Source organism: Rattus norvegicus, chromosome 14 (assembly GCF_036323735.1).
Source record: "Rattus norvegicus strain BN/NHsdMcwi chromosome 14, GRCr8, whole genome shotgun sequence".
NCBI lineage: Eukaryota > Metazoa > Chordata > Mammalia > Rodentia > Muridae > Rattus > Rattus norvegicus.
In genome coordinates this window covers 16,537,553-16,560,634 of record NC_086032.1, presented here as the reverse complement: position 1 = coordinate 16,560,634, position 23,082 = coordinate 16,537,553, and the positions used below count along the sequence as shown (strand labels likewise).

The window sequence follows — 23,082 nt, the reverse complement described above, 5'->3', positions numbered from 1 at the left end:
ATCAGTGCCGCCATATTAATAGTAACATCGCATCATCAAATAGTCCTCAGTTGATAGATAAAAACATTCACATAAGCTGTGGCATAGGAATGTTCTTAGACTTACAATGCTGGAGGAAATTAGAAAACTTTTAAAATATGCTACACATAATTAAATACTGGTATCTCTTAAGTTCCATTGTGGTTTTGACTGTGTCACACCAAGATCCTCCAAACACCAAATACTTTGGATCTTGTGATAGAAAAGCAATCAATACATTCTATGTAATGTAAATGGGAGGATCCCATCCCTTCTTATAGACCTCCTGGTCCCTTCCTCTCCCCATGGGTCTTATCGGTGTGTGTCAGCATGAAGTCAGCTGGGGTCCAAGCAGACAACGGGAATGAGGAGCAAGCGATGTCAGCCTACCTCCTGGACACAGGACTGTATGTCTGGCACCCAAAGAGACTCCTGTTTTATTAACTGAGGGGAAGGAAATGGTTATATGAGAACACACAATTTAAAAGTGGCTTAAAGAACTTCCTTGGTGGAGAGACATCTCAGGTAGAAACTGCTTGCCACATACCCGCAACGACGCAGGTAAAGGTGATTGCTGCCAAACCTGATGATGACTGGGGCTTAATCAGCAGAACCTACATGGTAAAGGAGAGAACTGACTCCCACAAGTCCCCTGACTCCGCACGTGTACCAGTCCCCTGACAGGCACATGTCCACACATGAGAAATAAAGTCTGCCTGTAAGCCAGCCATGGCGGCACATACTTGTTAGTGGAGAAGGAGAGGGAGGCAGATCTCTGGATCTTGCTGGCCAACCAGCCTAGCCTACTTGGCAAGCTTCAAGAGAAACCCTGCCCCCTCCCCCAAGGGATGGTATGTAAGGAGGCCTATACCCAAGGTTGGCCTCTGGTCTCCATATGTACACACAAACATATACTCACATGGGCATATGCGTATGTTCATACATGCACACACAAAAAGAATAGAGCTTATTAATTCAAGTTATAAGAAACCTAGGGGCGAAGAAACTTGAGAACATTTGGCGGACATTATGGAGGTCATCTGAGCTTATCTCACTGGACTACCAGCTATAAGAAGTTGCCTTTTGCTGTCAAGCTTGTCCTCCTGTGGATCAAGAGGACTACATATCTCAGTTGCATCAAAAGGGCAAAGACAAAGCCATTTAGGGGCCTTTTTTTTTTGTCTCTTTTTAGAAGGAAGAAAATCTTTCCCAGAAGTCCTTCCTGGAGAAAATTCCCAGCAATTCCCCTCGGGGACCACTGACAGAGTTCACATTGTCAACTCCAACTATGGAGAGGCCAGAAAAATGCACAATGTGATTTTCTAAGCTGAGAGGCTGACATCTCCAGCGAAGGGTTAGGTAAGGTTCTAAGATGGCGGGATATGGGGCAAGGTATGAGTTATTCCTCACCCAAGCCAGGAGATGAGGAAGTGATGTGCTCTTTAGAGAAGAGACGCATGTGTGGACTGAAGCCCCACTGGTTAGAGTCTGAAGTCAAAATATGGTGTGTTTGCTTCAGACCTAAAGTTGCTCCAGTTTGTCCCCTTGTTCCCGGTGGCTCCTAAATGTTAAAAGCTTCTTGTGTTTTGTTTTGCTTTGGATTTAGGTGTCTCGTTTTGCTTGGCTTGGACGGTTGTCATGAACCAACCCTAGCTGGCCTAGATCTCATGAAAATGGACCGGCCACAAACTGGAGTGATCCCTCTGTGTCTGCCGAGTTCTAGGCTTATACACATATGCTTCCATGCCCTGTCTTCTTTGTTTTTGAGGCAATGGAAATTCACTATAGAAAATACTAGTAAGTCAACCATAGAACGTAGAACGTCGTGGCTGGGGAGATGGTTTGGTGGGAAAAACACCTGTTCAGCAAACTTGAAGATCTCCGTCAGAATCCCTAGCCCCATGGGAAAAAGCCAGACATGACTGAACTAACCGATAACCCCAATGGCAGGTGGCAAAAACCAGCAGATTCCCTGGCCGACGAAGCCAAAATGCTGAGCTTCCAGTTCAGGGAGAAACCCTGTATGTAATAAGGCAGAGAGCTGTAGAAGACACCAAATACTCTTCCGTATGTGTAGGAAAGAACCACACACACACACCACACACACACAGACACACACACATACATACCATACACACACACCACACACACAGACACACACATACATACCACACACACAGACACACACACAAACACACACATACATACCATACACACACACACAGACACACACATACATACCACACACACTCAGACACACACACAAACACACACATACATACCACACACACAGAGAGACACACATACACACACATACACACACATACACACACACCACACACACAGACACACACATACATACCACACACACACACCACACACAGACACACACAATGAAAACGGAACTGAGGTAAGTACTACTGCAACTGTTCACAGCAGGTGCTCTCTGCCTTAGCTACTGCTGTGTCCATGTGCATATGCACGTTTTATAGAGCCCCTCTCTTCTAGCGCTTACTACTATTACAGCATGCGTCAGAACGAAAGACAAATATACGGGCCTGGCTTTAAAAGTTGAACTGTTTTGGAAAACAGACCGAACTATTTAGAGAGTAGCCAGCGCCTCTGCCAGAAAAAGGGTGGGGGAACAGTCATTGCCGTAAAGGAGTTGATTAGCAGTTAGCTCATGGAGTTTATGTATCAGAAAACGTGAGGTTGTGAAGCCCTTGGCGGAAGCAGAATCTTGGGTGAAATTAATTCTCCAGACCAGGGTTTGAAGCAGGAGCACCATAACCCTCCTCATACAGTCATGTTGTTGGTTCCGGGCATAAATGGCTCCTTCCACGCTCTGTTGTGAACAACATGGCAGCCTTAGAAGGATTCAGAGCATGAACGTTTGTTGGAGTTTGCAAAGCCCTCACATTTGCAGCTGCTTCGTCACTCAGAGAATTCTTTGAGCTCTCTTGTGATGCTGTCAAGATCTTTCTAAACAGCACAATTTTCTCAGTAGCAAATGCTCTTGATCTAAATTTACCAGCATCTCATGAACATTAGCCGTGTATCTGAGGGACACTGCTGCCCGCACCTTGAGTCTCACGTGTAGCACGACTGCCCCGTGGAGTTATCTGGGCCAACCTCTTTGACCTCAACCCTTTGTTGCATAGCTTTGCCATGGCGATGCTTCTGACGTAGTTCAAATTCCGCTCTAGTGTTCACTAGATCCCTTCTGGTGACATACGGCTTAACATTTATTAAAGACTCCAGTTTCTCACCTTAGAGAGTTGTAATAATAATACAAACCTCAGGTATTTGTGAAAAAGATTAAATAAAATATTTTTTCAGCTTTCCCTACAATGTCTCTGACATTTCAGTTGTTCAATAAACCACGGAAATAGCAGTGGTGATGCTGGTGATGGGGACAGTGGAGGAAAATACACCAAAGATCTATAGAAAGTAGGCTGAAGACGTGCTCTCTGCTCCTGGGGTTCTGAGGCAGCCATTCTAAGTGCGAGCTATTCCGTGAGCTTAGCTGCAGACTTCCAGAATGGGGACATCTAAAACTTACAGGAGTTGAGCATAAGAAGGCTTTAGAGGCAGGAGAGCACCCTCTTGTTCAAAGCTAGCTCCTTCCTCTGCCTATTAACTTGGTCAGTTTTTGATGCGTTGATTGCTCACCCTTTGCTGAATATTTTCTAGGGCTTCTGGTTTTATTCCAGTATTATCAATAAGATCTAGTGGCTACCAATGTCAATAGCCAGGCATCAACGTTGGTGGTATAGGATAGTCATGCAGAAAGAAAGTGCTGACAGTAAAAGCATATTCATGGAAATACTACAAATGGATTGGAAGCAGACTACAAACTCAGAGAAAGTTGGGAGGCATGAGAAAGGGAGGGGAGCCCCTTGTCCAGGAGTCTGGTCAACCACCCTCGAGAGCAGCTCGGCAGGATTCCAACACAACCGACGGAGGCCAATCTCTCTGTTCAGCTACAGACATGCAATTTTCTAGGAGTCTCACCAGAAACCTTATTGACAGGAAAATGGCATGTATTAAACTGTGGGGCAACCATGGTAGCTTCTAGTTTACCTTATTTGATTATTATTCTGTCCAAGAACTCCTGGAGCTGCCCGATAATCTCACTTAGAAGAGAGACAAGAGGGAAGTCCCTGGAGGAACACTGAAATGGTATTCAAGGCTAGTGCCTTGTATAAGACACTGAACTCTTCTTCTCTCTCCCTCCCTCCCTCCCTCCCTCCCTCCCCTACACTTAACTATATCACACTTTCTGCTGCTGAGCCACACTGGGCATTTCTTTATTTCTGACCATCTCTCCTTCATATTTAAGCTGTCTGTACTAGCTGATTTTATGACAACTTGACACAAGCTGGAAAATCACAGAGAAAGGAGCCTACCTTGAGGAAATGCCTCCATGAGATCCAGCTGTAATACATTTCTCAACTAGTGATCAAGAGGGGAGGGGGACCCAGCCCACTGTGGGTGGTGCCATGCCTGGGCTGGTGGTCTTGGGTTCTATAAGAGACCAAGCTGAGCAAGGCAGGGAACGCAAGCCAGTAACATCCCTCCATGGCCTCTGCATCAGCTCCTGCTTCCTGACCTGCTTGAGTTCCAGTCCTGGCTTCCTTTGGTGATGAACAGAAATGTGGAAGTGTAAGCTGAATAAACCCTTTCCTCCCCAACTTGCTGCTTGGTTATGATGTTTGTACAGGAATAGAAACCCTGACTAAAACACTGTCTTTCATAAAGTTGCTTCAGACGGGCTTGTTCTAAAATTCTTCTTTGTCATAGTCACAACCCATGGTTTGGCCACAAAGTAGAGGGTCGTCCTCAGGTTGAGGAGAGTGACAAGATGGAATTGTCTCTGTCCCCTCACCAATGGCAGATGCACAAATATGAAACAAGGAACTATTGTGTCCCAGTGAACCCCTGGGACAACCGAGGCTACCCACAAACAACATGTTAAGAACACACAGCTTTTCTCAGCATCTTCGAAGCTGGTCGCAACTACTGGCTGACACAGTGAAGTGTTCTCAGGTAGTGGCCCAGTGTGGAATGAACTGGCCTGGAGACTTCTGATTTGCTTCTCTTGTCACTCCCAACCCCATTCATTACCATCATCACTGAAAAGAACAGAGAGGAAAAGCAGCCACACTGTTCAATGAATTAGACACAAGAGAAGTCTGGTCCCATCTTTGCTGACAGAATAAGGGCGGAGAGCTCTTAAGAATGGCTTCATTCATCTCAAATGCAATTGGGCGGCTTAATGGAAGAGACTTCTCCAGTCCATGAAAAAGAAGAGGGAAACAGATGACAAATCCAATCTATTGATTGAATTTTAAGCTATGTTGGTACAGTATGTCCTCTCTAAGGAGTGTCTGAAGATCATCTGCAGTGAGGTTTATTTTGAGTATGATACCTGCTGGGCTCAATATTCACACTTACACACACACACACACACACACGCAACACCCTACCACCACCACACAATGTGTGTGTATGAGAAAGAGAGAGGTATGTGAGTGTGCATATGTGAGTGTGTGTGTGTGTGTGTGCTCGCGCGCGTGTAATGTACATACAAAATGTGTGGCCAGCAGCTGATGGCAAAACATTTGTCCATGGTGTTTTCAAATTTATGATTCCATCTTGCATGACAACAGGTTGGTGGATATTTGACACTCTTTTCTACAACTGTGGGTCTGGCAGGCTCCGTAATGGGCTAGGAGTAAAATTTGATTCTAGTGTCACCATTGAAGCATATGTCCATGCCTCTCCTGTTCTGGTAACACATCCTGCTCAACAGATGGGGCAGGACTAAGGACGGAAGAGTAATCCTGGCTTCCGTAGTCTGCCCCACAGATGTCTTAAAAAGGGCTTGACCTTCATTCAGAGATCTGCGCTGTTTTGTTCCAAGGTTATTTGAAAGGAGTATAAACTCACCATTCCTTGAATACAGGCCCATAGAAGGAAGGGAAAGATGACCCCTGATAATCTGGCTTGAAATCATCAAGCTACATGATATTAAATTTGAGATAACGTAAATTTTAGTCTAGGAATTGGTATGGTAACTTAGATTTTTCTCAAATCAAGGTTGAAAAGAGGCACTTTTCAAAGGAGCAGTATGATAAGGGAACATCGTGTGTGTGTGTGTGTGTGTGTGTGTGTGTGTGTGTGTGTGTGTGTGTGTGGTTATCTCATAAGTTTATTGTCTGTTTCTAGTTCTCTTTCATTTCCCAACATTCTGCCTATGTTAGCTTTGGTTTTCTGTGAGTGAAGCACGTAACTCTATTGGTTGAGACTTGTGCTCCTCCTAGGTAACACACTCCTGTTCTGACGGGTACTTTAACAGGTGAGTGTTTAGGAAGCTGATAAAGCTCACTCTCTGGGAACACTGTTTCTGTGGAGGCCTGAGCAAACATCTACTGACCTCAGGTATGCAACTGACAGCAGATACATCTAAGGATGTCACCAAACTCCAGCTTGGGAAATTCATGATTGTTGGATGAGGGTGACTTACAGCCGTACGGACGAGGGGTTGCTTACAGGGGCAGAGGTGACACAAAGCCCACTCCAGCATTGTGACAGCTCACAAAAGCTGGAAACCTGGAGCACACTGCACAGCCTACAGACAGCTCAGGTTGGAATGCCCTTCCCAGGTAGCTCAGAAGTGAAGAGGCCACTAGTGACCAGTGACCACTAGAGCCCAGGTTGGGTATTTCAAAGGAGGAAATAAAGTGAGGTTACACAGCAGCTTCCAATATAATTAGAGGTAATGGTATCTAGTGTTCTAAAGCACCTGGGAAGAATAAAGTTTTAGCAATCGTTATATGTCTGGAAACAAATGGGAGGGACTCAAAGTTTCCAACACAAAGTGCTAATTATACTAATACAATTATTTCACGTTCACGCAAGGAACAAATTATCACATTGCCCCTCATAGACCCATATAATTAGTGCGTCAACTTATTTTATTGAATAATTCAGTGACGCAACTGGCAAATGCCTTTGTAGTAACTTCCGGAAGCCTAATGCAAACGAGGGTTGCTAGTTCACACTTACTCGTGGGACAGAACTGCACACTCACTAATCCATTCACTAATACACACACACACACACACACACACACACACACACACACACGAAGGGACTGGAAGCTCCAAGGGAAACTAAGTTTGTCATAAATGATGACAACAACTCCTGACAGGAAACCAATAAAAGGTCTCGTGATTTCTACAGCTCAATGACTGGGTTGTTTCTTGGGCCTTCCAGCAGCTCACCGCAATCACAGAAGGATTCTATATTGCTTTCAATTATCTCCTGCTTGGCAAAGTTCTCACGCACTTTGGTAAATAGTCAATGAACACTCAATCAGGTTTATGTCTTAGTAATGAAGAGTTCTCTTCATCTCCACGAGTCCCACAGCCCTGTCAGCTGTCTGACTGGTGTCTTTCAAGATAGTGGCCAAAGGGAGTGATGTTCATTGGCGGCATTAGTGGACTGTTTCTGTAATAATGCCATGTGACAACCATGCCCACCCCCATCACAGTGTCTCACGGTTGTAAGAGTTTTATTCACACACTCGTGGGCTGGCAACGGTTTGACTAACGGAACCTGAGGTCACCCGAGCAGCTTTTTCTTCCCACACACTGGAGGCTGAATTGCAGATCCATTCAGTGTGATGCCTTAGGAGGCCCAGGTAAAGAGAACATGGCCACACGACTCCTGAGGGAGCTCAAAGGAGCTCAAATCCAGTCATACATCTGATTGCATCTTCAGGATCCACCTCAAAAATCAAGACGAAGGCAAGGAAGGTCCACATCACCCACTAAGAAGCCAGAACAATGGATCAGTGGGTTTGTAGTTCTGTCAGTGAGAAGTTGGACATTCAGTTTACCAATATTAGGGGTGGGGGGACAATACAGTGGTGTACAAACTGAGAGTCCCTGACAGGAGGGAGAGAATCCAGCAAGCAACATTGGCCTCTATATTCTCAGCTTCCTCATTGGTTCCCTTAAAACATCAAAGTCGGACACTGACTACTAGAATTCAAATGTTTATAATTAGAAGCGCATATTAGTTCAACTAAACCTGGATTAGTAGAGAGAATCTCTTGTGTCTGTTTGGATGTGGCATTTGTTAATAAAAATCTGCATGAATAGATAAATAGATAAAAGATAGATAGATAGATAGATAGATAGATAGATAGATAGATAGATAGATAGATAGATAAATAGGCTATGGCTTAGGCAGGAAATAGGAGGTGGGACATCTGGAGGAGAAAGGACTGTGGGATAGAGCCGGCGAGGAAGATTCACCCTGGAAGATGTGCTGAGTTCAGACACAAGATGCTTGAGCACAGTTAACCAGCCATGTGGCAGAAATGTAATGGAAACAAATGGGTTATTTTAAGTTGTGAACTATTCTGAGAGTAATCTAGCTCTATGGTCAAATTATTTGTAAGTATATTGTTAGTCTGAGTCTTATTTCTGGGAACATGGGAGGGGCAAATCCAGGCCAAACTTCTACAATGTGACCTTAAATAAGTTGCAGGGTCCCTGGGGGTTGTTTACTAAGCTGGTTTCATCTGGGTGTAACCTGAGAGCTATGCTAACCTCACAGAGTGGCAGCAAGGCATAGGCAAATGAGAGAAAAACATCTGATACAGGCTCAATCGTTCCCTCTTAGCAGTCAGTATAGAACCTACTCACGTGATTCCTTTTCTTACCAGCAGAAAAGAAAGAGAGGCATGTACATCCTGAATGTCCTGACATGGTCTTTAGACACACATATATCTCTGTATGCTGACCATGTGTGCATATCTATCCATCTACCCACCCATCCATCTATCCATCTATCTATCCATTTATCTATTCATCTATCCATCTATCCATCTATCTATCCATTTATCTATTCATCTATCCATCTATCTATTTATTTATCTATCCATCTATCTATCTATCTTTTATCTATTTATCTATTCATCTATCTATCCATCTATCTATCCATCTATCTATCTATCCATTTATCTATTTATCTATTATCTATCTATCTATCTATCTATTTTTAGAGACACTGCCATTCTTCTGTCAGTGACCTGGCAGTTTCATATTCGGAAGAAAGATGTTCAACATCCTGTCCATCCCTCTAATCTGAAATCCGAGCCTTGCTTATGCATGTGTCCTTGGCTCTGTGAAGAACCTCTTGGCCCTGCCCTGCTCTCTGCCAGGCTGGGGCCCATCCTTGTGCTCTGTAGCATGCATGTACTAGGTCTCCTTATTTGCATTCATCCTGCCAACTAGCACTTGTATTCTTATGTGAGTCTCCGATGCGCTAAAAAACAATGGTCAGGCATGGTGACGCACCCTAGTTAACCCAGCACTTCGAAGGTAGACGCAGGAGTATTATGAGTTCCACGCCAGCCTGGGCTATATATTAAAACCCCGTTCCAAAAGAAAAAACAAATCAGAGCTGTCTTCACTCAATAAAACATGGGAGACACGGATAGGTTTCTCTTCGTTTGTCTTGGCTAGCCTCCAGCTCTTATCGTCCCTCCTTAAGCAAAACTATTTTTATCTCTCCATTTAGTCTTAACTAAAATTAAAATTTCCCTGGGATCCTGTACTAAATTTAATAACACATTCCCACTTTTTCTTACGACAGTCTGAGTTGGGCTTGGGACTCCCAAGTGAAACGATTCTGTCATGTACAGATACTGAGTCTGCACAGTATCTCCAATCACATACCTAGAAAATGGAAGTGAGCAAATTATTTCTGAAGTCCCGGTTGGAGCCAAGACTTGGGTTATTCTTCAGACATCGAACTATGCAAGGAGAGCCTGAGACAATAGACAGAAGCTAGAGGGGCGCGAGCAGACACTGAGGCACATGGAGGCCTCCGAAGCCCACTTTCCCAGCCTCATCCCCCGGCGTGGGGATCGCCAGGCCCTTCCCACAAAAACAAATGCAGGGAGCTGGCAGTGGTGGGAGAAGAGGGTCAAATAGCTCAGCCTCCTCCCAAAGCTGATGCATATTTTTAGGAGTGGGTGGAACTCATTAGTACCGTGACATTCCCGGTGTGGTCTAGTCACCAAGATGCCTATGGCCTTCGATGCTGGCACACCACAGCTGTTCCTACATGTCTGCTCTGAAAGTGAGATCAGACACCTAATCCTCTCCCACAAGTCATTGCATGTTAGTCTGTCTCTTCCTCTCCGGGCTCCCGGAGCCTTCAGACTTGTCTTCCCCACCCCCCAGCATCACTCAGAGGGGATTTTCTTTTCTCTGTCTCTTATTTCCACAGCTTTCATAAAACTACATGATTAAGGGATTTCAAACGCCCAAGCCATATTATTCCACATATTAAATAATTAATTGTCTAAGCCTCAGCCTTCATTTAAAGACATGGAGGAGGCACAAAGAAAACGGGTCTTATTGGAGCCCACACGGACAACATGGACCCTGATATTTTCCAGAGGAAGAAACCACCTGCAGCCAAGTTGTGGGCGTTCTGTTGAGAGTCACACTTGCGACAGAAGCAGTACCTGGATGCTGCACCTCTGCATATAAGAAAATATAATCCCTTTCCATTGATTTATGTGTATATCAGAGACATGAATAAACAGAACGAAGACTCCATAGCAGGGACATTCGATTTCCTATCTGGACCAAATCCAGGTGCCCAAGCTTCCCAATCAATGTCTTTACCTGCAGTTCTCAGAGGGGCCTGGCAGGGGTGTGGTGAACTCTGATGATTACCTGCTGATTTTTACCACCATCAATGCTTACTTCAGGGTAATAATAATTCTCCTGGTTGTTGGTGATCTTCTGCTGTTTGGAATTCTTTTCTCTGTTTTATTTATGAACCAAGACCTTGCATAAAATTTTTAGCAAGTTGTGACTTTTTAAACAAGAATCACCTATGAAATGGCATCTTGGAGCTTTTGTGAGTTTCAAGAAATTTGGTGGTAGCTATCATCCTCCAACTAGTTTTAGGTGATCTCTACACACCAGTTAACTCTGCCTAACTGGAGCAGTGTCTATACCCACTTCATTACTGCACGTCTAGCCCCGCACCTGACCACACTAAAACTAAAACCAGGAAAACCATATGTAAGATGTGTGAAAGTTCTCCACTTTTACAAGTTGCGTCTAATGGTGGTCAGCAACAGGAACGAACTCCCAGACGCTTACACGAAAGTAGAATGGGTTAGGAGGTTCAGATGTCTGTGGATGAGCAGCCAGGCCAGGGCTGAGCAGGCAACTGAAACTTAGCTCTGAGTGGGCTCTCCTCCCTTCCCCTAACACACACACACACACACACACACACACACACACACACACAGAGGGAGGGAGAGAGGGGGGGGGAGAGAGAGAGAGAAGAGAGAGAGGAGAAGAGAGAGAAGAGAGAGGAGAGGAGAGGAGAGAGAATATCCAACCTTCTTATCATCTGTCTACCCAACAGGAGATGTGACCAGCTTTTCATGTCCACTTCTAGACAGGAAGTGCTAATTATTCCCATCCAATCCAAATTCCACAATTCAAAGGAAAGACATAGTTCAGTCCAGCACGGCTCTAAGTCTCACTCTGGAAAAAAAATCAAGAGTAGCTAAGAGCCAGGTCTCCAAGAACATGGAGTCACCCGCTCAAACTGTAAGCATTAGAGTCGGGAACATACATCTTATGCACCGTGTGCACACATCGCACCTGATGTTTACAAAGACCCCTTTAGAGAAATCCATACACCTCACGGTCAGTGTTTATGAAAATAGCCAATTATTAACTATATGTTCAGTATGATCACAGAGTTTAAAAATAAATACTAAAGCTTTTATGTACATAGTTAGGGCAGAAATGTCCTAGTCACTGTTTTAACCAAACACGTCATATCACATAACAGATAACAGATGCTCAATACACACTTATCAAACGAACGCACGGGAAGAAGGCAAGGAAGAAGGCAAGTTCTTAAGGTAGCGACCTCTCCACAAAAGGTGACATAGTACTATCGGTTTTACCCATTTCCAAATCATTACTTAGGGTTCGTTAGCATGCACTGCTTTTAAGTCATATTTTAAGGCAGTGCTATTGTAGGAAGGCTTTATGAAAAATTAGTATTCTGTGCTTTCCTGGAGAGATGAGTCAAACTGCTATTGAGTTCTCTGGATAGCAGTCAGTGTGATCCTCTTCATGGTGAAGCCTCCCAAGACGAACAGGAAAAGAAAGAGCCTCCTGGTTCTAGACAAGAAGGGCCCTCCTCACGCCTGAGAGTCCAGCCCTACTAAGCCATGGCCCATAAAGCACTGAGGCATTTCATTAAGGCGCACGGAGTGATATCTCCCAGAACATTCCAAAGTCAAATTGCTGCCACGTGCCCTGCTTCTGACCCCAGACACTTCCCAGACAATATAGGGATCATCCAAGCTCACCACATTCACCTCCGCCCTCTGTTACTCATCCAGATGCTCCCACTATGGTTGCTTATACACCCCAGTGTGTAAGTTTTGTCTATAACGACCACAGTGTTATAACTGCAGTATGGTTCTTATGAGGTTCCTTATACCAAAAGAATTTAGAACAACACTGTTCATGTTCTAGCTACCTTGCCGCACTGCTTAACTGTGAACTTTTGAAACTCTGCCTTCCCCTCTGAACCTTCCCTTTCAGAGTCTTTACCACTCCATGCCACCCTCCCCAGTCCTACCCCCAAACTTCCACCTCCTAGGTTAGAGGTGTAGCTCCGTGTAGAGCACCTGCCTAGACTACATGAGGCCTTGGGTCTGATCTCTGGCATGGCAGAAACAAAAATTAAAGAGTCTTACCTGTTTCATAGATTTCCCATTTCATCAGTCACTAACCACTGACCGTGAGGTGTATGGATTTCTCTAAAGGGGTCTTTGTAAACATCAGGTGCGATGTGTGCACACGGTGCATAAGATGTATGTTCCCGACTCTAATGCCTACAGTTTGAGCGGGTGACTCCATGTTCTTGGAGACCTGGCTCTTAGCTACTCTTGATTTTTTTTTCCAGAGTGAGTCTTAGAGCCGTGCTGGAGTGAACTATGTCTTTCCTTTGAATAGTGGAATTTGGATTGGATGGGAATAATTAGCACTTCCTGTCTAGAAGTGGACATGAAAAGCTGGTCACATCTCCTGTTGGGTAGACAGATGATAAGAAGGTTGGATATTCTCTCTCCTCTCCTCTCCTCTCTCTTCTCTCTCTTCTCCTCTCTCTCTTCTCTCTCTCTCTCTCCACCCCCCTCTCTCTCTCCCTCCCTGTGTGTGTGTGTGTGTGTGTGTGTGTGTGTGTGTGTGTGTGTGTGTGTGTTAGGGGAAGGGAGGAGAGCCCACTCAGAGCTAAGTTTCAGTTGCCTGCTCAGCCCTGGCCTGGCTGCTCATCCACAGACATCGGAACCTCCTAACCCACTCTACTTTCGTGTAAGCGTCTGGGAGTTCGTTCCTGTTGCTGACCATCATTAGACTTGACTTGTAAAAGTGGATTGCACACTGTGTGGAGAACTTTCACACATCTTACATATGGTTTTCCTGGTTTTAGTTTTAGTGTGGTCAGGTGCAGGGCTAGACGTGCAGTAATGAAGTGAGTATAGACACTGCTCCAGTTAGGCAGAGTTAACTGGTGTGTAGTGACCACCTAAAACTAGTTAGAGGATGATAGCTACCAGTGAATGTCTTAAAACCCATAGCATCTTCAAGGTGCTGTCTCACAGATAACGAATCCTTAGCGCCTCTGCAGTCATCCTTCGTTCACCCTGCTCCCATTTTCCCCCTCACCGTTTGTATTGTGTGAATGTCTTTCTTATGTCTGAATGCTCTCTAAACTCTTTGCCTCTCACAACCTATTTAAATACCATTTGTTAATGACATCCAGAACTCGCCCTACCAGAGCTGTTTCCAAGGAAGGTTTATGTCTGACATTTCCCCTTTTTTGGGGTTTCCTTGTCTTCTTCCCCTCATTGAGCTTCATGTTAATTACCTGGGATGTTCATTTTGCTCCATTTTGTTTCAAGCTTACATTACACTATACAAACATCTGTGTGTATATATAAACATGTGGCAAGAACTGCATTTTTTTTTCTTTTGTAGAAATGGGATCGTATTTTACAGGCTTTTCTGTGTCTTGTTTTTTCTCATCTGATAATGTGTGGAAATTCCCTCTGGTGACCTGTTCTGAGTCCCATTCTTTTTCACCTAGTGGGTGCATAATACCACACGAGACAAATATTCCACAATTCATTATTTCCTGATGGTAGACATCCACTCCTCTGTCTGGCTTAACTGTTTAACCTGGCTATCGCTGTCATAAATACCCTTAATTCATATCCCTAGACCTGATGCTTTTATTTCTCACCACTGCTTGCAAGTAATATTTGCTAGATCAGAAATAGATGTATTTTTATTTAACAACACTTTTCATTTATCTCCAAAAGAGCTATAATAATCCCGTTTCTACAGTAAAATGTGAGGCTATTCTCTGCATGCCTGGATACCAATGGCATCTGAGAGCCTGGGTGCTGTTAGACATTGACTTCCCACTTCTTACTTTGAAATTCTGTGGTCTGTTGTAAATGTGAACACCATCTTTAATCCTCTGTCAGTTTCCTGTAAAGCTCATTGACTATTTCTCTACCCAGTGTTTATCCTCCAGTCAATTGGTAGGAATCCTGCATATAGAAAGCCTTAGTTTATTGTCTGCATTATGGAATTCTTTTTTTTTTTTTTTTGGTTCTTTTTTTCGGAGCCGGGGACCAAACCCAGGGCCTTGCGCTTCCTAGGTAACCGCTCTACCACTGAGCTAAATCCCCAGACCCTATGGAATTCTTTATTATGGAATTCTTTCCACATTGACTTTTTTTAAAGACTTATTTATTTATTTTATATAAGTCCACTGTAGCTGTCTTCAGACACACCAGAAGAGGGCATTAGATCCCCATTACAGATGGTTGTGAGTCACCATGTGGTTGCTGGGATTTGAACTCAGGACCTCTGGAAGAGCAGTCAGCACTCTAAACCACTGAGCCATCTCTCCAGCCCTGCCAAATTGATTACTTTTTGTTGATTTATTTATTGCATTTTATATAAAAAGCTTTTTGCAGCTTTATATGCCTCATGATTTTTAAATCTTTTTGTGTATATGTACATGCATATATGTGTGTGAGTATGTGTGTGATCATGTATGTGAATGGGCACCCATTCACACATACTAATACATGCCTACGGAAGTCTGAGAACAATCTGATGTGTCTGTCTTTGTCTTCTACCTTTTGAAGGACATGGTTTCTTTGCTACCCACTACATACAAGATGAGGCTTGCTTGGCTACAAGCTTCCAGAGATTGTCCTGTCTCCGCCTCCCACCTTGCCATGGGAGCTCTGGAACTACTGACCCACAGCATTGCACCCAATTTTACATGGTTTCTGGGGATTCAAACTCCCGTCCTAACACTCGCACAGCAAGTGCTTCCCACACTGAGCCATCTTCCTAGTCCCCAGAACATAAACTCTTGTTTAGAGTCCCCTTCCTCCCGCAAGAGGTAGGTAGATATCTCTTAGCTTTTTCTCGAAGGTGTTTCTTTAAATTGTTCTATTGTCTACATTTCATTTATTGCTCTACTGGGTATTAATGAACAATATTCAAAACTTGGAAAAACAAATTGTTCCCCTAGAGCACTGTATATGACACACTTGGGGCTCTGTCATATATGACACACTTGGGACTGTGTTGTATATGACTCACTTGTGCTGTGTCCTGGCCCTCATTCAGTCCTCAGGACAAGAAAAAGAACACTTGCTACTCACTGTTGACTATGAATTGGGCTCCAGACTTCCATATTAACTTGTAGGCTTTCTCCAATAAAAATTCTAATTATTTCTGTCCTGTGATCCAGTTTAGCTTCCTGACAGGCCATCAGCCAGCTCATCTCTTGGTAATGTTGCTCCAGAATGTCTTTCCCGACTAACACACATCTCTGCTCTCCACACACCCTCCAGCTCAGCTTCTTGCTTGTTGGTTCCCTCACTTGTAGGTGCTATAAATCTTATATCTTTGATCCCTGTTCAATTTCTTTTCCTAGAAGATCCCTGTTTTTAACAATCACAATATGAAGCTGGAAGGCATTTGTGTGTCTAATGTGAGAGATGTTTCATTTTATTTTCCTCTGTATGAATGGGCATTTGTGCCAGCTCCGTTTATTAATAGTATTCTTCCCCCTCCCCCTCCCTCACCCCCTCTCCCTCCTCCTCCTCTTCCTCCTCATCCTCCCCCTCATCCTCTCCCTCCCCCTCCCCCTCCCCCTCCGCCTCCCTCTCTACCTCCCTCTGCCGAACTGCAATGCTTAATTATTTCGGCCCTCAAAGAACCCCTAGTAGGCATAGGACATGCAGAAGATGCACTTTTGTAAACAGAGCTTATCCAGCCAGGTACTCGGGAGACAGAGAGGGGGTCTTTTTCATCAATTTGCTTTGTACTATATTCTGATATTTGAAAACCAGTTACTTTCAGTTACTTTTCCCTCAGTCTTTCTCTTCTATGCATAAGTATTGTTCCTATAAATTTTAAGACCTTTTCCTTCCAATTCTAAAATTAAACTCATTCTAGAGTTTTACTGAATATTATATCCTCGCCTGTTTGGATGTCTTGGTGAGCTTGGTGCTTTACTGGTCTTGAGCCTCCATTTCTTGGAACACGATGCATCTTCCGATTTGCTCAGCTTTTGCTATATGCCTTCCAATAACAATTTTATGGTTTCTTTATGCAGGCCCCACATTCCGTTATCTTTACTGCTAAGTATTCTGTAGATATTGAACAAGGGATGTCGTTTTTCTATTTCCATTTGCAGATGATTTTTGTCACAACAGAGAAAAACAATTCATATTTTACATCTCTATCTTGTGTACAAATGCCCTAATAGATTCTCATTATTTTTAAGCGGTTCATTTGATTTCATTATCTGGCCTAAAGTGCCTTTAGAGGAAAAAAAATCTTTAAAAAAGAATATAGATAGCCCTTATGATTTCCTGTTTATTTCAACTAGCAACCTATCCATTAAAACATTCCATACTTTTATCCTAATGTCCTAAAACTGGCCATAGGCATGCATTTAAAGTCACTGTTTAAACTCTGTCTGAAAGAGAAGGAAGAGTCTTGCAGGAATGTAATCTACCAGGAGACTGAATACTACAAGTCTTGGGAGAGAGTCCAGATAAACCTGGAAAATGTGAGATCTTCCACAGAGGCCCAGAGATGAATAAAATACCAACCTCATCAGTTAGGGAAAGAGCCACATGTTAGGACTCGGGGCTGATAAAATAATTTTTCTAAAATCTTAGAGACAAAGAAAGGTAACAGAGAGCATGGGAGTCAGTTACGATGGGAACAAGAAGGAAGTTCAGTCAAGAGGAGGTTTTAGGGGGCTGTGGTATTTCCACAGCAGCCCTGAGACCTGAATCTGTGCAGCCTGGATGATGGCGTTGGAATGTTCTGGGAGATATCACTCCGTGCACCTTAATGAAATGCCTCAGTGCTTTTTGGGCCATGGCTCGGTAGGGCTGGGCTCTCAGGACTGAGGAGGGCCCTTCTTGCCTAGAACCAGGAGGCTCTTTCCTTACATTCCTGCTCGTCTTGGGAGGCTTCACCACAAAGGATCACACTGACTGCTATCCAGAGAACTCAATAGCAATTTGACTCGTCTCTCCAGGAAAGCACACAATACTAATTTTTCATAGAGTCCAAATGCCTCTGGAGCACCGTGTGCTTCTAAAGAAGGCCGTGGCTTCGTGGGAGCACTTTCAGAAGCTCGCACTTTCAGAAGCTCGCAAACACCCTCTCTTAGTACCCTCTGCTTCATCTTAAGCACTTCCTTTGTGGTATTCTTGACTGTAAAATTTGTTTTATCTTTTTGAGGGTGCAGGAATGGGGAGGTTACTTCATTTCCTACCAGTCTTTAAAATAAAGTGAAAGGGGAAATATGGTTATCATCTTTCTTATGTAATAAGAAGCCAGGACTCGGCTTAATGTAATTTAATCAGAGTGTTTTATGGTCCATAAAATCGGTCGTCTTCTGAATTCAAAAATGGTGTTTTCCTCAGGGAAAAAGATTCACCCAAGAACACGGACTTTTCAAATCCATTTGCTCTTGGTGTCTGGAATGTTGGAGGAGACATTTACAGCTAGCCCATACTTGCTCTAAACGTCATGAGCGACAGACTCTTAATGTTAGGGAGAATATCTTCATTTAACATCATCTGAGTCAATATTGTTGCAAAAGACATTTGCTCAGTCTCATAAAACACCAATTCCTTCAGCCTGGAGACACAAAAGAGCGGTGAAACACTCCGATATCATTTTTCATGGGACCAAGAAGAGAAACCGGGCAGAGAGAACAGCTGGATCCTCTTCAGGCTTTGAAAAGAACACTGAGTGATCCTCCAACCAGATAGCATGCACCAGCTGATGTGAGGCCCCCTGACACATATACATCGGAGGACTGCCTGGTCTGGCCCCAGTGAGAGAAGACTAACCTAACCCTCGAGAGACTAACCCAGGGAGTGGGGGTGGGGTGGGTACACTTCTTAGAGAGAATGGGATGGAGTTATGGGATGAGGAACAGTCAGAGGGCAGACCAAGAGGGGGATGATGACTGGACTGTAAAAAAAATAAATAAATAAATAAAAAGATTAAAAAATAAAATAAAATAAATTGCTAAAGATGAAAAAATAAAGTCAGCATTTGGATTTTTTAAAATAAGTAAATTTCTTATTGACGGCAACTAAATGGTGTTTGTAGCATTTTATCATACAGTAGGTTCCATCTGTTCACTGTCTGTCTTCTGTGCTGTTCCTGTACATTAAACTAAAAAAAAAAAAAAAAGACAACCAACGTCTCTCTGTCATCAGTACATGCAGTCACTGGTCCGGAAGGCCAAGATCCTGCGGTGTGGTTTTACATCTCCCTTTTCACCCCAGTCTCTCACTTAGCTAGTGAGAGAGTGTCCTCTGGCCTGTTCGTCACAGGCATGGGCTATTGCTCAAGTAAACTTTGAGGCTCTCTGCTCACCTTGTAGCCATGACCATGACAGAGCACTCGGCCTCTACCCGCAGCTCCCACACATCTCTAAAGAGAGTAAGAGATGCCCATCATCTGACAAACCACTAAATAATAGTAATATCTAGCTTAGATCCGCCTTCCTCTTAAGGTCGAAAGCCGTGGTTGGGAAATAACTCCCTCACCTGTTCACCGTGTAGTTGTTGAAATGCAGGGAAATTGAGCATCTCCTGCATTCAGATAACGGAAGTTAACAAACAAGTCATCATCACAGGGTTCCTTCCACTGTATACTGAGTCAGGAGAGAAAGACAGAGCACAGTAGTGGGGCACAGGAAGGGAAAGGAGCTCCTGACCCTGGAGTCTGCTGAAAGCATTTCCCCAGCTGAGAGTCAGGAGTCCCAGGACAACTTACAAAATTCACTGCACCATTCTTTATATGCAGGGGCATTTCAATCAAGAATAAACTATCAGCGAGCCAGGCGTAAGGCCTAAGCACATTTGTCCTTTCTCCTTCCTGGATGTGAACCTGCAGTTTTACAGGACTCTCACCGGCCACTGTATCCACAGTAAAGATCTCTCAAATGTCTTGTGCAACCATTCTAGGCCATTGTTTTATTTCATCCAATATAACCCCACCGGACACATCCTTTGGAACCTTCCTATGACCTCTTTATCAAAGAGAAGAGGAAAAACAAAAGATCCCCCCAGACACCCTGGAGTAACTTCAGAACCTACCAAAGCTGCCGTGAGAAGCCCACAGCTTCCGTTAACTCCAGCACCGAAACCTATGCTAAAATCCCCTAATAAACGCCGACTCTGCTTCATAAGGATGCATCCTGAAAACCTTTCCCTGTGTTGAAGCCAAGAATCCCAGCTTTATCTAGATAGAGACATGTCAGAGAAACTATTCAGGGGACAGCATGGAGCTGTGCCCCAGGTCCCTGCTGCCACAGACAGCCCTAACATCATAAGTTGTTACTGGCACTGGACCTACCGGCTGGAGGCAGGCTGAGCAGGATCTGCCTCTGCTCATGCCGAACAGTGGAACAGCTGCCGTCTTTCCCTATGGTAGTTATTAACTAGAACAGTGGTGGAGAATGTCTCTGACAGGCATGATTGGTATCGTTATTAGTGTCTTAGAGGTAGAAGCGACAAACACCGTAAGCACCTTTAGAGTACAGGGTACTTCCAACCGTGAATTGAGCCCTAAAGCTAAGAACTCCGGCTTAGCCTTTTGTTTTATAATCGGTTCACACACTGTGACCTTCTATCCAGGCAGGTCAGCGTCTATGAATAGCATCTTCTTCCTGGGAATGCTAAGGCTCAGCCCTGGTTATAAACATATAAAACGTTTTTTATTAAGTGGTGGGGGAGGGGTTATGGGGAGTAAAGCCGAACTAACTGATCCTTTCCTGTGGACGAGTGGACTAAGCTGTTGTGAAGAACTGTGTAGTCCGGGGCCGGGGGGGAAAGCAGAGGGCCATCCGTATACAGAGCCTGAGCATTCATGCCCGACAGGTTTGCCACTCAGATGTTCTGAATACAACTCACACTCAAAGGCGCAAGCCAGTGAACCAGAGTATTTCCTTAGCACTGGGCATCAGAAAGGACTACACTCATGCTTTTCGAGAAGCAAGCGGACTTGTAAATACACACGTTAAACTTCAATAACAAACTGAAGAAAGTGAGCTCAAGTCAACTTCAATAGCATCCCAAGCCAATAAAACAAGAGAAAGTGTCCAGAATACCCCTCCCATATTAGGGTGGGCAACCAACCACCCTATTAACACAAAGTTATGGAAGCTGATGTGCTAAGGTCTAGACCCATGCTCGTAAACGGCTAAACTTACCTTTCTTTAATACACACACACACACACACACACACACACACACACACACACACACCACCACCACCACCACCACCACCACCACCACATTCTATACATATATAAAAATCTAGATTATTTTCTGTCATTGAATTGTCTGCAGGAAAAGGACATCCTGTTCGAAGGTTGTGCCCAGAATCTTTCTAGAAAACAACTCCCATGAACACCTTTCCTGATAAATCTTTCAAGGAAACCAGAATTTTCCATTTCATTCTAAGAAGAAATAATCAACGACTTTCGATCTTCAGGAATAGCATTTTGTCTCTGTTTTGAAGCCCTTTGGGTCTGGGAGGCAGTTTGTGCTTTTAGAAACAGGGACTGTGAAATGCCTTTCTGGATGGCCTTGTGCTTGCCCTGCCCCCTTCTGGTACTTCAGTTCTCAGGAAGAACAGTAGGAGGTGCCTGGACTGCAACGTCCTCGGATAAAGAGCGATCTGGAAAGCCCGGGCTATCCCCTCGCTCCTTAGAGCGGATGTCTCATGCACTTTAGCCCTGTAAGTCTTTAGCCCCAAGCTATAAAGCCAAGGGTGAGCTGAGCAACTCTTCAGGGTTTCTCACCCCTGCAATTTATTCACACTCAGGCAGGGCTGTCGATTGCACTCATGTTGCGCAGGACAGGGGGACATCACCTCCAGGTAACCCTCCAGGAGATCTCCTAGGCTTGGCTATGGATGACTGAAGAGGCCTGAGTTCCCTGGACCTGACCACTGCCATCACCAGCAGAGCCCTGGGTAACTATCATGGTATGTGGGCAACCCATCTCCTTCCTGGGACACTAGGGTCACTTACTCAGACCTCATGGAGTTTTAGGGACCCACTTCTCTCTCCCGTTTCCCCATTGTCGGGGTAGCGGATAACCAAACCTTCCTCACCAAACCCTACTGCTTAGTTACATTTTTAGGGGTGTACCTCTCAACCCATTCCTTTTTGGTAGTACCAACATGCCCTGTCCCCTTATTGGGAAGGGATCTTCTAGCTAAACTGGGAGCCTCTATTTTGCTCCACCCAAACTCAAGCTAGCCTGCAGCCCTTCTGCTCCTTTTAGCCAGTCAACCTACTAACACAGACATGTTGCTTCCTTTATCAGCTTCTCAGGTAGACCCCCGAGTCTGAGAGGTCCAGAACCCCTCTGTTGCTGAACAGTCTTTCCAAATAGGATCTGGAAACTGCTTTCTCCGTCTTTTTGTCATGGCAAACTGTTTTAAGACATCCAGGGCACATTCTGAAGGACAAATTGTTCCTTCTGCTCCCCAAAAAGTTTATCTTAAATAATGTTCATGTTGTTAACTCATGTTGCTGTCTCTTTTGTAAACTTATAAGCTACAGGAAATCCACTCAGACCCACCTCTCATGGACCAAACAGACTCCACCCAGATAAGTACATCTGCCTAAAGTTCCCATTTATGACCTATTCCAAAGGGTGGGGTTCCTCTGGGTTTCAAATGTACATCTAAGAAAACATTTCTCTCTCCCAAACTCACTTAATCTTATTCTCTACCATAGATAGATAGATAGATAGATAGATAGATAGATAGATAGATAGATAGATAGATTAGATAGATAAAATATTCTACCTATTACTTACATCCAGGACAGCTCCAGAGAAGCAACCTCCAGATGTTCAATCTCCTCTCACAGAAACAGATGCTTCTATTGGACCTGTTCCTTCTGACCTATTGTCAGATGGTTCCACAGACCCTGGACAACAAGGAAACAGCCAACTCTAAGACTGGACAAACATCCCATACCCACTTTTCTAGGTTCCCTAGAGACAATCTCCACAAAGCAAGCAGGAAGCAGTCAGAGATCACGATGACCCTATTCCTGCTCTACCATCACCTCTAATTTTTCTTTTTTAATTAAACCAAAACGGGGGAATGTTGGTATTCTGTCTAAGCTCCACCCCCACAGCTACCTGGCAACAGCCAGGTATGCTCTGCCCCACAGTTGCCTGGCAACAGCCAACTGTGCCTGACACTATATAAGGGGCTGCTGCCCCCTCCTCATTCTCTTCGCCATCCCTCCACGTGCCCATGGCCGGCCTTTTGTTCCTCCCCTCTTCTACTCTTTTCCTCTCATTAAACCTCTCCAACTGGAACCGTGTGGCTT

At 44.3% G+C, this 23,082-nt stretch overlaps 1 long non-coding RNA gene across 1 annotated transcript in view; it reads right to left on the bottom strand.

Moving 5' to 3' along the window:
- LOC134481724 (uncharacterized) overlaps positions 1 to 22,864 on the bottom strand; it is a 32,600-nt gene extending 9,736 nt beyond the window's left edge. The window contains exon 1 of the long non-coding RNA XR_010057474.1: positions 22,559 to 22,864. This is a non-coding gene — a long non-coding RNA (uncharacterized LOC134481724). The remainder of the gene's footprint in view (positions 1 to 22,558) is intronic.
- Between the last annotated feature and the right edge of the window lie 218 nt (positions 22,865 to 23,082).